The following is a 13,470-nucleotide window of genomic DNA, read 5'->3' on the forward strand; positions in this document are numbered from 1 at the left end:
AGGTTAGCCTTGCGCAGGAACTGCTGCGCAAGATGCTGAGCAAGCCTGTGAGACCAGCCTAGCATGTCGGTCATAGCTTCCATGTGTAGCTGTTTAGCGATGAGGTTCTCATTGGTGTTCTCCGCAATCTTCTTAGAGATATGACTTCAAGTCAAAGTTGTGTTGCAGAATGCCTTTCTGCTAGAACTTGGGACTGAAGAAGTCGAACTGATTCAGACAATGAATTCTATGAGCTTGTCTGATTGCTAGTGTCAAGTAACTTGAACATTGCATCAAGACTAGACTTTGGGGTTGTCTTGCTATCTTCAAGATGTTTTGCCTTCTTTGCTCCAATATATGTTAGGTTTATCTCTTAGCCTTCAATAGACTTGTGCATGCCATCAGGCATATCACCCTGAAACAAAGCAGAGAGATGTCAGGTTTTGCACGTGTATAAACAAAAATGATAACTATGCTGTCAATTCCATCCAATTTCAAATTAGAAAATAAGTTCAAAATATCAATAGCATAATTCAGCATTGTTCAAAATGTGGGGAGATTCACCACACTACTGGATTACCATGTCAACATAACAAGCATAAATGAAGAGCAAAGAAAATCATTGTATCTATTTTGGTTAATCTGGATGGCATGTTGTTCATATCATCAGCCACATTAGTAAGATAAAACAGGAGATGACAAGGTGCAAACATGGGCTGCTTCACCACACACTGGATTATAGATCCACAAAAATAAGCATACATATTGGGAGTATTGAGTAATGTGCATGGTATGAATAAGGAATTTGGTTTTACAAGTAAAACTTAGAACTTACGGTTCTTGCGAACATGCATTTTGGTAGAAACAGCAAACTAAACAGTAGTAAATGATAGGGACTATGAGCAAATTGAGGATAAAGGCTTTAGAAGGACTGACTTACATTAACAATTAACACCGGATTTGTAATGCCCTTCTCCATGTCAAGGGAAGGATAACTCAAAAATTTCAGCACAGAATCTTCTTCATAAGCATTGCCTGTACACTACATTTTGTAGAGAGTGATTATAGATATGATAATACTGGAAGGGATATAGGAAATGAAGATAAGATGCAGATTGATGCTACATAATCAACTACCAATCCCTGGAAGTACAAGCATTACAGGACAAAGTGTACTGACAGGAGCAATGGGTTACACTTCTGCACTGGCATTGTCTGTGTTTTCTACTTTTTGGTAAGATTAAATATAGGTCTGACCTTTTTTAGTAAATGGTGGGCGAGGGAGATAAGATGCAGAATGCTACACAATGAACCAATCCCTCTTCCCATAATACAAGAGTGTTTTGAACATTGGTGTACTGTACAAAACGTTCTTATATTATGGGACGGAGGGAGTAGTTGTTAATGTAAGTACAGTGATAGATGACGTTCAGTCCTTACAAGAGGACTGCAGAGCTAAACCTCTTCAAAAGCATTGGGTTGATTCTAAATATATGTAAGAGTCCATAAGGACCTTATAATGTCCACCAAATGGACGATAACGAGGCTAACATGTGCAGTGATGCTACATAATCAAACAGCTATGAAAGTAAGTATGGTCATACAGGGCAAGAGGTACTCACAAGAGCAATGCAGTGTGCAGTATAGTTGCGAGATTTTATGGTCCCTTGAGAATGAATGTTCTTCTGCTAACAGTTTTTGTACAAGTGAGACATTAAGGGACATGCAGAAATGTAGTTCAAAGTGTGATGTGATATCATAGAAAGTACCTTACGCTGCAGCCGAGACCAATGTGTAACAAGATTATTCCAGTCATCATCAGATAAATGTAGCACCGGAGACATTACAGAAATTTTGTTTAGAGGCTTGCCATCGAAGTGCGCTTGCCTCAGGTATGAATGATACTTCATCAATGAGTGCTTTAAAAGCGCAACCAACCCTTGCTCATCTTCACAATCCAGTTTGGTCCTCGCCTATTTAAAAGAATGAAATCTTGTGTCTTCTGTCAGCTGAAACATATGCAGTATTGACCATGAATAACATTAGTACATTACTTACGCGTAAGTTGCGGAGGAAGACTGGAAATTGTTCTATATCTGCGGTATAATCTTTCCATGAAGGAAAGATGCACACAAAGTTCCTGACAACAAGATAAGCTTCGTCTTCTAAACTGGGAAGAAATGGAACAGGGGTCCTATTTTCTACAATTGGGGCTCTCTCTGGTTCAAAAAGGGATTTGACAACTGGATTTGGTGTACTCTTTGCTGGAATGGGGTTTTGCGTCGTAGAGCTGGTGTTATGTCAACTGGCATAATCATACTGTTTGCTGCAGTTGGGGTCTGCTGAGTTGGGGCATCAGAAATGACCAGTGTAGTAGGGCTAGAGTCTGCTAGAGTTGGGGTGTTTTGTGGGTCAGGTGATATTGCAACTACACCTAATGGGATATTTGATTTATCAGGTACCACTACCTTTTCCAAATACTTTGCTTGTGCTCATCCACGATCAACAATCGCCCTCTTCCTTTTGAACGTCTGATACACAAGAACATCATTTGAATGGATAAATATGGTATGATGACAGATGGAATATGTACTGAAATGGGATAGGCAGGGTGTATTCACATACACGATGTGTAAACTAAGCTACTGGCAGTTCAACAAAGTAGAAGCAATGCAAAGCATCAGTTGCAAGATATGTGTGACCAATATAACCTTGGAAAGTTAGAGCAAGCACCTTGATGGGTGAATAAGATAGGGCATCTTCCTCTGACTCCTCTACTAGGGAGCTACATTGACTTAGGTCTCCCTCTAGCTCAGAATCACCGTTAGGATCATATTCTGAGCATGAATCTGTAGGCGAAGAGTGTTTGCATTGCATTGCATCCAGACTTGATTTTAGTCCCTTAATGCCAAGTTTGACAACCATGGCATTGTTCTGCTTTATTCTTTTCATGCGCGCAAGCTCATAATCATTATGATGTTGTTCAGAATCTGAGATGCATGAAAACATAAAAAGTAGTCAGACTATCTATGGAATGCATTGCGAATTCAACTTGAAGAGTGTCTCCCTATAAACCCCTGCATATGCAAAGTTCACCCCCAACCGTGTTGACCAGACCACACACAGAAATACAAACCCCTTATGTCTCTATAACAGGCAGACACACATTTCAAAACTGAAGTAGGAACATTAGAATCATATGAAATTCATATTTGAACAAATAAACTAAGGAATTATGAGTGGCATAATGTTTAGCTTCAAGGGTGGAGTGTTGGTAGTGCGACACAAAGCAAGTAGTTAGATTGTATTCCATGTAAAAGATCGAAGTCTATGTAAAAGCTAGAAATGACACTTTCTTTCTATACAACGCAGTGTTCGTTGCCCACACATGATGGAAGAGATCACATAGAGAAATATTATTCACTCATGTTTACGGTTCCAGTATTTAGAAACAAGGTGGTCCACCCTAAAAGAATATTGGCAACAAATATGACAAGTCAAGCATAGATGTAGTGAATCAATCATTTACTTGTGAGCTTACTAGGACAAGTATGCAGAATTGTAACTGCAGTAAGAAACCGTCCAAAATCTGAATCCAGAAGTTTGTCTAGCACTTATTGTTTGCAACTAATTGACGTGAATAATTGGATATTATATCGAATCATTAAGAAAGACAAGTAAAGTTGTCAACCTGGCTTGCAGAAGTAATCTGGGTCAATGTCACTATGACCAACAATCCAAAATGGACTAGTATTTGTTCCTAGGGCCGGAATTTTGAAAACCATGTGAACATTACAGGTACTAAAGATTACCAAAATACATCTGAACCATTAAGTGTAGGTAGCACTGAGCACAAAACAAACCCTAATGACAGTCCTGCTTAATGACTAATGATTCAATTAGAAAATGGGTGATGAGGAGTGGATGCTGAGTGTTGAGAATGTATCTCAGGATAAATCGGGTTGACTTAGTGGGTGCTGCACGCTTGAGCCCTGAACGAATTGAAAAGGTAGGCACGGCGGCGCGCCCGGGCAGTGGTGACGCTATTGGGCGAGCGGCTCCTGACCTCCTATTAGTCCGGCGTCTCCTCCTAGAGTCATGACATCCGGGGACGGCAAGTCGCCGGCGAGGCAGGCGGCTGGGGGCGAGTAGAGATCAGAAGCGCGCAACAAAACAGAGGGGAATTGAGGCCTGGGACGACCCAAAATCCTAGGGTGGGCCGGCCCACCGTGGGCACCCGGTAGAGATACACACCCGAGAGGCGAACATGCTTTTTGAAACTAATTTAGAAACATTTAGCTGACCAATTAAATGACTCTGTTTTAATAATATCAGATTTGTATTTGAACAACTAAGCTTGTTTAGCTTGATGGCTGGAGCAATGCTATTTTCTGGTTGAGATTAAAAAGTTGAGGAGATATGAAGTACCACCTCTCTTGCGGCACCGTGTAGGCATCGGGGGTGCGATGGCTGTCGGTGGCGTTGAAGCAGATATGCGATGGTAGACGGGTGCATCGGGGGGTAAGTCCTGTTGCGGTGGAAGAGAAGGTCGTGTGAGCGGCACCGGCAAAGAGGACGATGGCGCCGATGAAGTGAGAGGACGCGATGCAAGGCTCTTGGTCCATCACCGTGGATGAGAAATGTCCATCTCTGGCAGTGGACGACGCGGTCTTGGTAGGCGCTCCGGCATGGTGGTGGACGGTGGAGATGGATGTGCCGGAGGACGACGGCGATGGATGGGTGGAGGACGTCGGTGATGGATGGGGCGGCGGACGGAGGCTGGTGTGGGGATGGTGTTCTAGCGCGGACGGTGTATGAATGGGAAAAATGGAGGGAGAGGTACGGGGAACTATGTTTTTGGGATGCGCCTGTCTGAAATATGGGAAAGTTATGAACTTAGCCCCCGTTTAAAATTTGGACGTCTCGTCGGTTGGGGATACGACGGTAATCACGCATCTCGCCAATATTTGCCCAGAGCGATTTTGGGCGAGGAGAGGGTGATTGGCACCCACGGTGTATGAAAGGGGCTGACAGGTAGGCCGGTTGTGTCACATCTGAGTGAAGTTACAAACCTGTCCCTATTGAAAATATTTGCCTACATCAATTTCGGCCGAGTCGAGTTTGTTGTGCCACCAATCGTGTATGAATGGGGAAATGTAGGGATAAATAGAGGTCTTTCGGACAAGCTTGAATCAAATATGTTTTGCCGCCCATGTTTGGCGCCCATTGTCGGTGTCAAAAACGGCGGATCTCGGGTAGGGGGTCCCGAACTGTGCGTCTAATGCTAATGGTAACAGGAGGCAGGGGACACAATGTTTTACCCAGGTTCGGGCCCTCTCGATGGAGGTAATACCCTACTTCCTGCTTGATTGATCTTGATGATATGAGTATTACAAGAGTTGATCTACCACGAGATCGTAGAGGCTAAATCCTAGATGCTATAGCCTATGATTATGATTGTTCTTGTCCTACGGACTAAACCCTCCGGTTTATATAGACACTGGAGGGGGATAGGGTTACACAGAGTCAGTTACAGAGAAGGAAATCTACATATCCGAATATCCAAGCTTGCCTTCCACGCAAAGGAGAGTCCCATCCGGACACGGGACGAAGTCTTCAATCTTGTATCTTCATGGTCCAACAGTTCGGCCAAAGTATATAGTCCAGCTGTCCGAGGACCCCTTAATCCAGGACTCCCTCAGTAGCCCCTGAACCAAGCTTCAATGACGATGAGTACGGCGCGCAGGTTGTCTTCGGCATTGCAAGGTGGGTTCTTCTCCAAATCCTCCAGAGCATTGTTGTAACGAGCAGTGTCCGGCTCCTCATCAATGTTGCGCTCCTCGGCTTCTGTGCTTTAATAACAGCTGTCTCCACGTGTCGAGCGAATGCGAGAAGTCGAGGCATTTTTACATTTGCCACCGCAACCATGCGAGTAAATCATTTATAAAAGAGACGGGGATTCTCAGATCCAAATCACACCATCTCCTCCCAGCGAGTATACATCAGAGCGCGCCCGAAAAAATCCACACCACCATGGCCAATCGTTGCGGTTCCTCCTCTCGCTCCCATAGCACTAAGCCAGGCGATTGGGAGAGATGTTCTGTTCCCCACAGCCGACTGGTAGAGTTGCAGACCAAGGGTTTTCTCCCACCTGCATACATGGTCCCCGTCCGAGCCGGACTAGCCACTTATAATGGTGGGGAGCAAGCGGACAGCCTTCCAAATCCATCCAAGGGAGAGAGGGTATGCTTTGTCCCCTACTTGCTGAGGGGGCTCGGATTTCCAATCCATCCTTTCCTCCGCGGGCTCCAGGAGTTCTACAGCCTCCAGCTGCACAACTTTATCCCAGCCTCCATACTGCATATCGCAGGCTATGTTGCCTTCTGCGAGCTTTTTCTGGGTTGCGAAGATCATTTCGAGTTGTGGAAGAGGCTAGTATGCCTCGTACCCCGTACCCAGAAGGGGTCGGTATTTCAAGTGGGCGGAGCCGAAATATGGCGCATCGCCGGGACAGGATATCTATCCGGCACCCCGAAGAAGACATCCGAGGACTAGCCCTCGGAATGTTTTTTTGTGGAGGACGTCCCTCTTCCGGACCCTATTCGGAAGGGCCTTCCCGAGTTTGTAAATGCCCCATTGAAGAAATGCCACAGCTGGCGCCCCAGGAGCCCCCAGGAGAAAGATAACAGAGAGATCCTTTTCCTGCTGGACAGGATAAATATGTTGGCCAAATCAGGACTGACAATTATCGAAGTCATGTCCATATGTATAATGCGGGGAGTGCAGCCACTTCAATATCGGGGGAAACGCATGTGGCACTTCAATGGAGAAGGTGATGCCACCCGCTGCGGCCGTAAAGGTCCGGACTCTCCCGCTGCGCTGGCGAAGATACTATCCGATTTGTACAAAGGAGAAGAGGAGGAGTTCATCCATATCAAGCCACGGGATTGATTCTCCATGTACAATCCCCCAAGCTGGGTGAGTCACTATTTTTTATTCCAATCTTTCCTACATTTTTAGCATAGATGTTTAGTTCGTCAATTGATAGCAGGAACTGCGAAGGGCTATGAAGGATGTTCACAACCCATATCCACCGCCAGAGGACCCTGACCGGGCTCTCAACCCCGGACTAGAAGAGGATCCGGACAAGTTTGTGGAGCTTGTTGACAGGACATTTTAGCAGCTGAGCAGCGAAGGTGTGATGGTGGCCATCGTAGCCGATTATCTTGGCCTACTCCCTGTATCCCAGGTAAGTAAAGCCAGAGTGCCAACTTCCGAAAAGGATTCCCTTTTTACAATTCACCCACCGCACGTGTACTGCGTCTTACAGGGTAGGCCATCGGGGCGCCAAGCTGAACCCGCGGTGACTCGCCAACAAGGGGCACCGAAGTCGGGTAGGCTTAAAAGGAAGGCGGTCAGGACCGAGACGCCGTTGCAAAGGTATGTTTATTAAACAGCCACGAATTTATCATTGTTAAAATATAACGATGTTCACTGCCTTCTGACAGAAAGAGCGCTCGCCAGACTGTATCCGGACAGCCTGCTGGTCACGCTTCCACTAGCCGGACTCCAAGGCCGGACTCAGGGGCGGAGGTCAACGCGGACGATCCTCCTACAGAGGATGCGGATAGATTTTCCGCTACAAACTCCGAAGTGGAGAGCGCCATAAATCATAGGCGCCGACAGGCCACATTACGTGACCCTAATTTCTCTGAAGAGGCATTCGATGCCTTCAACTCAGGGGACGCTTACATCCGGGCTGCTCAAGGTGGCCTCGCTAGGGCCACGAACCAATACGTAAAGGATATACGGGTAAGAAAATTTGATAAGTATGTATATCAGTAGCCCCTAAGACTTGAAACAGTTGGCGCAACTGATTTAAGGATCCTCGTGTGCATAGGTTCTGACAGAGAAGAATACCCAGCTATCCAAAGAGCTAGAGGAGTGCAAGGCCCAACTGCAGGCTGCAATTGCCATGATGGAGGAGTCTACGAAGGCCCCATTTGGTAATATTTGCTTTAAACAAAAATAATGTCATGGCATGTAGCAGTTAAGTATTAGGCATGAATGCTATTCTAACAATAGAATCTGCAGGCAATCCCGGAGGCAGTCCGGAGATCGTACCAGAGGACGAGCAACATGTTCGGTGACAGCTGAAGGCTGGCCAGCGTGTGCTTACAAAAGTTATAAAGGAGAAAAATACTCTCCAGGACGCGAACGTCCGACTAGACGTCGAATTGAAGGATGTTCGTGTTGGGGAACGCAGTAATTTCAAAAAATTTCCTACGCACACGCAATGTCATGGTGATGCATAGCAACGAGAGGGGAGAGTGTGTCCACGTACCCTCGTAGACCGAAAGCGGAAGCGTTACCACAACGCGGTTGATGTATTCGTACGTCTTCACGGTCCGACCGATCAAGCACCGAAAGCACGACACCTCAGAGTTCTCGCGCACGTTCAGTTCGATGACGTCCCTCGAACTCCAATCCAGTCGAGCTTCGAGGGAGAGTTCCGTCAGCACGACGGCATGGTGACGATGATGATGTTCTACCGACGCAGGGCTTCGCCTAAGCACCACTACGATATTATCGAGGAGGACTATGGTGGAGGGGGGCACCGCACACGGCTAAGATATCAATGATCAATTGTTGTGTCTATGGGGTGCCCCCATCCCCTGTATATAAAGGAGTGGAGGAGGGGGCCGGCCAAGGGGAGGAGGCGTGCCCAAGGGTGGGGGGGTCCTACTCCCACCGGGAGTAGGACTCCTTCTTTTCCTATTTGGAGAGGGAGAGGGAAGGAAGAGGAAGGAGGGAGGAAGGAAAGGGGGCCCGGCCCCCTCCCAATTCGGATTGGGCTTGGGGGGGGCATCCCTTGCTCCTTTCCCCTCCTTTCCACTAAAGCCCATTAAGGCCCATATACCTCCCGGGGGGTTTCGATAACCTCCCGGAGCTCCGGTATTGTCCCAATCTCACCCGGAACCATTCCGTTGTCCAAATATAGTCGTCCAATATATCGATCCTTATGTCTCGACCATTTCAAGACTCCTCATCATGTCCCCGATCTCATCCGGGACTCCGAACTACCTTTAGTACATCAAAACACATAAACTCATAATATAACCATCATCGAACTTTAAGCGTGCGGACCCTACGGGTTCGAGAACTATGTAGACATGACCGAGACACGTCTCCGGTCAATAACCAATAGCGGAACCTGGATGCTCATATTGGCTCCCACATATTCTACGAAGATCTTTATCGGTCAAACCGCATAACAACATACGTTGTTCCCTTTGTCATCGGTATGTTACTTGCCCGAGATTCGATCGTCGGTATCTCAATACCTAGTTCAATCTCATTACCGGCAAGTCTCTTTACTCGTTATGTAATGCATCATCCCGCAACTAACTCATTAGTAACATTGCTTGCAAGGCTTATAGTGATGTACATTACTGAGAGGGCCCAGAGATACCTCTCCGACAATCGGAGTGACAAATCCTAATCTCGAAATACGCCAACTCAACAAGTACCTTCGGAGACACCTGTAGAGCACCTTTATAATCACCCAATTACGTTGTGATGTTTTGTAGCACACAAAGTGTTCCTCCGGTAAACGGGAGTTGCATAATCTCATAGTCATAGGAGCATGTATAAGTCATGAAGAAAGCAATAGCAACATACTAAACGATCAAATGCTAAGCTAACGGAATGGGTCAAGTCAATCACATCATTCGCTAATGATGTGATACCGTTAATCAAATGATAACTCATGTCTATGGCTAGGAAACTTAACCATCTTTGATTCAACGAGCTAGTCAAGTAAAGGCATACTAGTGACATTATGTTTGTCTATGTATTCACACATGTACTAAGTTTCCGGTTAATACAATTATAGCATGAACAATAAACATTTATCATGAAATAAGGAAATAAATAATAACTTTATTATTGCCTCTAGGGCATATTTCCTTCAGTCTCCCACTTGCACTAGAGTCAATAATCTAGTTCACATCACCATGTGATTTAACACCAATATTCACATCTGTATGTGATTAATGCCCATAGTTTACATCGTCATGTGATTAACAAACAAAGGGTTTACTAGAGTCAATAATCTAGTTCACATTGCTATGTGATTAACACCCAAAGAGTACTAAGGTATGATCATGTTTTGCTCATGAGAGAAGTTTAGTCAACGGGTCTGTCACATTCAAAGCCGTATGTATTTTGCAAATATTCTATGTCTACAATGCTCTGCACGTAGCTACTCTAGCTAATTGCTCCCACTTTCAATATGTATCCAGATTGAGACTTAGAGTCATCTAGATCAGTGTCAAAATGTGCATCGACGTAACCCTTTACGACAAACCTCTTGTCACCTCCATAATCGAGAAGCATATCCTTATTCCACTAAGGATAATTTGGACCAATGTCCAGTGATCTACTCCTAGATCACTATTGTACTCCCTTGCCAAACCAGGGCAGAGTATACAGTAAGTCTGGTCCATAGCATGGCATACTTTTATAGAACCTATGACTGAGGCATAGGGAATGACTTCATTCTCTTTCTATTTTTTGCCGTGGTCGGGATTTGAGTCTTACTCAATTTCACACCTTTGCAACACAGGCAAGAACTCTTTCTTTGACTGTTCCATTTTGAACTACTTCAAAATCTTGTCAAGGTATGTACTCGTTGAAAATCTTATCAAGCGTCTTGATCTATCTCATGTCAGGACCCCGACTCAATGCCACATCAATCTAGCATGTAACACCTCATATCACTTTGCGGCCTCACGCACGGTATTCCCACGGGTGTCGCCTTACCTTTGCCCGGGACCGTTTGCGCCTTTTGGCACACGTATATGATAGTGTCGCTAGCATCCATATGATAAGGAGCCCGGGCTGACATGGCTAGTCGTGAACCCAAAGTGGCACAAACTTACAGGGACAAGCATCCATGACCCAACATCGAACGTGTCGGTCATCAGCGAGTGAATCTCGGCTGTAGCACTGGGCTAGCAGGACTCCGGTGAACCGGGCTGTAGCGGGCTAACAGGACTCCGGTATTCATCGCGTGACATTTCCCCGAAGGGACAGACACAGGAAAGAAGAAGGACAGATGCCGGCCAGCCTAAGTGTTCCAGAGCAGTAACAAGCTACCATGGCTTAGTGGAAGCACTAGGAGACATTTCCCGGTAAGAGAGGCTACTAAGGATAAACAACTAGATAGTCAGATCCCACACATACCAAGCATTTCAATAACATACACACAATATGCTCGATATGTGCAAATACAACATGGCATCACAACATGACTCTACAACTCAAGTATTTTATTCAATAGGCTCTGAGGAGCGAGATATACAAACATGGGTCTCTCGACCCAGCATTCAGAGCACACAAGTCAAGCACAAGCGGAAGCTTAACATGTCTGAGTATAGACATCTACAAATGAAAAAGGCTGTGAAGCCTGTCTATCTACCAGATCCTGCCAAGGGCACAAGATCGTAGCTGAGGTAACAAGCTAAACGTCGAAGTCCAAGCGGAACTACTAGCAAGACTGAAGTCTCTCTGCAAGAACATAAAATAGGCAAACGTGAGTACAAATGTACCCAGCAAGACTTAGATCAAAACTATCTACATATGCATCATTATCAACAAAGGGGTGGTGGAGTTTAACTGCAGCAAGCCAGCTTTGACTCGGTGGCTATCCTGAACTACGACTGCAAGTGACTCTTTTGAGGTGGCGCACACGAGTCCACATATTCACCATATAGATACACCACTATGGATCCGCTCCCGTCTCCCTACGAGAACGCCATCCATAGCACTCACGCTTATCTTGCGTATTTTAGAGTATCCACTTCAAGTTATCTATGAACTGTATAGGCAACCCAGAAGTCCTTTACCGCGGACACGGCTATTCGAATAGATAATGTTAACCCTGCAGGGGTGTACTTCTTCACACACACTCTCACCACTTACCACCATTTACACAACATGTACTCGGCAACCTTCAAGCGGAAGCCCAGCGAGGGTGTCGGCCACGACCTGACTAACCACACAAGTCTCTCGTCCAGGTTTATCGCCTATCCGGGTTCCATCCGCAAGGAGATCCGGCCGGGGTGTCGCTCACGGCCCCAAACGATGTGAGCAGGGTTCCCAAGCCCACCATTCGGGTGCCACTTGGTACACCGTGCCACTGTGCCTAGTCTGTCCCAAGCCCACATGTACCGGGTGCCACTTGGTAGACTACTAACACTACCTACGAACACCAGAAACTAGTTGCAACTCCTGGACAGAGATCATGTTGATTAATAAGTCGAGAGGGGTCGATTTACCGGAACCCAATGTGTGGTAGTAACTATTCATGGATCACAAACACAGAACTCAGTTCCTGAGGACAGCTGCAATGAGACAACCCACCATGTACTCCTACATGGCCTCTCACCGCTACCTTTACCAAATCGTGTTCATACACTTAGCTCTCAACAGTAGGACATGTTCACCACATTCCAATTCATCCCCGATGAATCAGACCTGACACAACTCTAAGCAATAGCAGGCATGACAAACAAACATGAATGAGTAGGCACATCAGGGCTCAAACAACTCCTACTCATGCTAGTGGGTTTCATCTATTTACTGTGGCAATGACAGGTCATGCAAAGGATAAAGGGGTTCAGCTACCGCAGCAAGTAACAGATGAATCAGTGTTGTCCTAATGCAGTAAAAGAGAGCAGGAGCGAGAGAGTGGGATTGTATCAGAATTAACAAGGGGGTTTTGCTTGCCTGGCACTTCTGAAGATAGTATATCTCTTCATCGGTGTCATCGAACTCATCGTCGGTACCACGTCTACTGAGGGGGAACAATTACCGGCAACAGAGAAAGAACACAATCAATGCAATGCAACAATATGATGCATGAATGTGACATGGCAATATGCCGTGGTGTGTGCTAATGCAACTAAAACCAGATTAAATGAAGTTGGTTTGAATCCAAGATTCAAATTCAAACTCCACATGTGGTTATTTAAATGCCATTTAATTGAATTGTCCTAAAAAGTAGTCACAAGTTGTTCTATCATGCATGAAAATGGTACAGATGAATATATTGGATTTTTGTGATCATTTTTCATATATAAGTTATTTTATTCTGAGTTACGGTTGAATTTATATGAATTTTGGAAGTTTAAGCTATTTTCTGGAATTTCCTAGATTATTTTTATTCCAGAAAATGATTAACTACGTCAGCATGACAGCAGCATGACGTCAGCAGGTCAACTAGGTCGGTCCAGGTCAAACCTGACCAGTGGGGTCCATTGGTCAGTGGCTGGGGCTAGTTGGTGTCGCTGACTTGTGGGTCCAGTCAACGGCCACGTCAGCGAGGTCAACGCCGACACGTGGGGCCACTGTGATTAACCTAAACTAACAGAAGTTTAAGCCATGGTTAATTAAGGGCGTGGGGCCCATATGTCAGTAAGAGATGGG

The sequence above is a fragment of the Triticum dicoccoides genome, chromosome 3B, assembly GCF_002162155.2.
Source record: "Triticum dicoccoides isolate Atlit2015 ecotype Zavitan chromosome 3B, WEW_v2.0, whole genome shotgun sequence".
NCBI lineage: Eukaryota > Viridiplantae > Streptophyta > Magnoliopsida > Poales > Poaceae > Triticum > Triticum dicoccoides.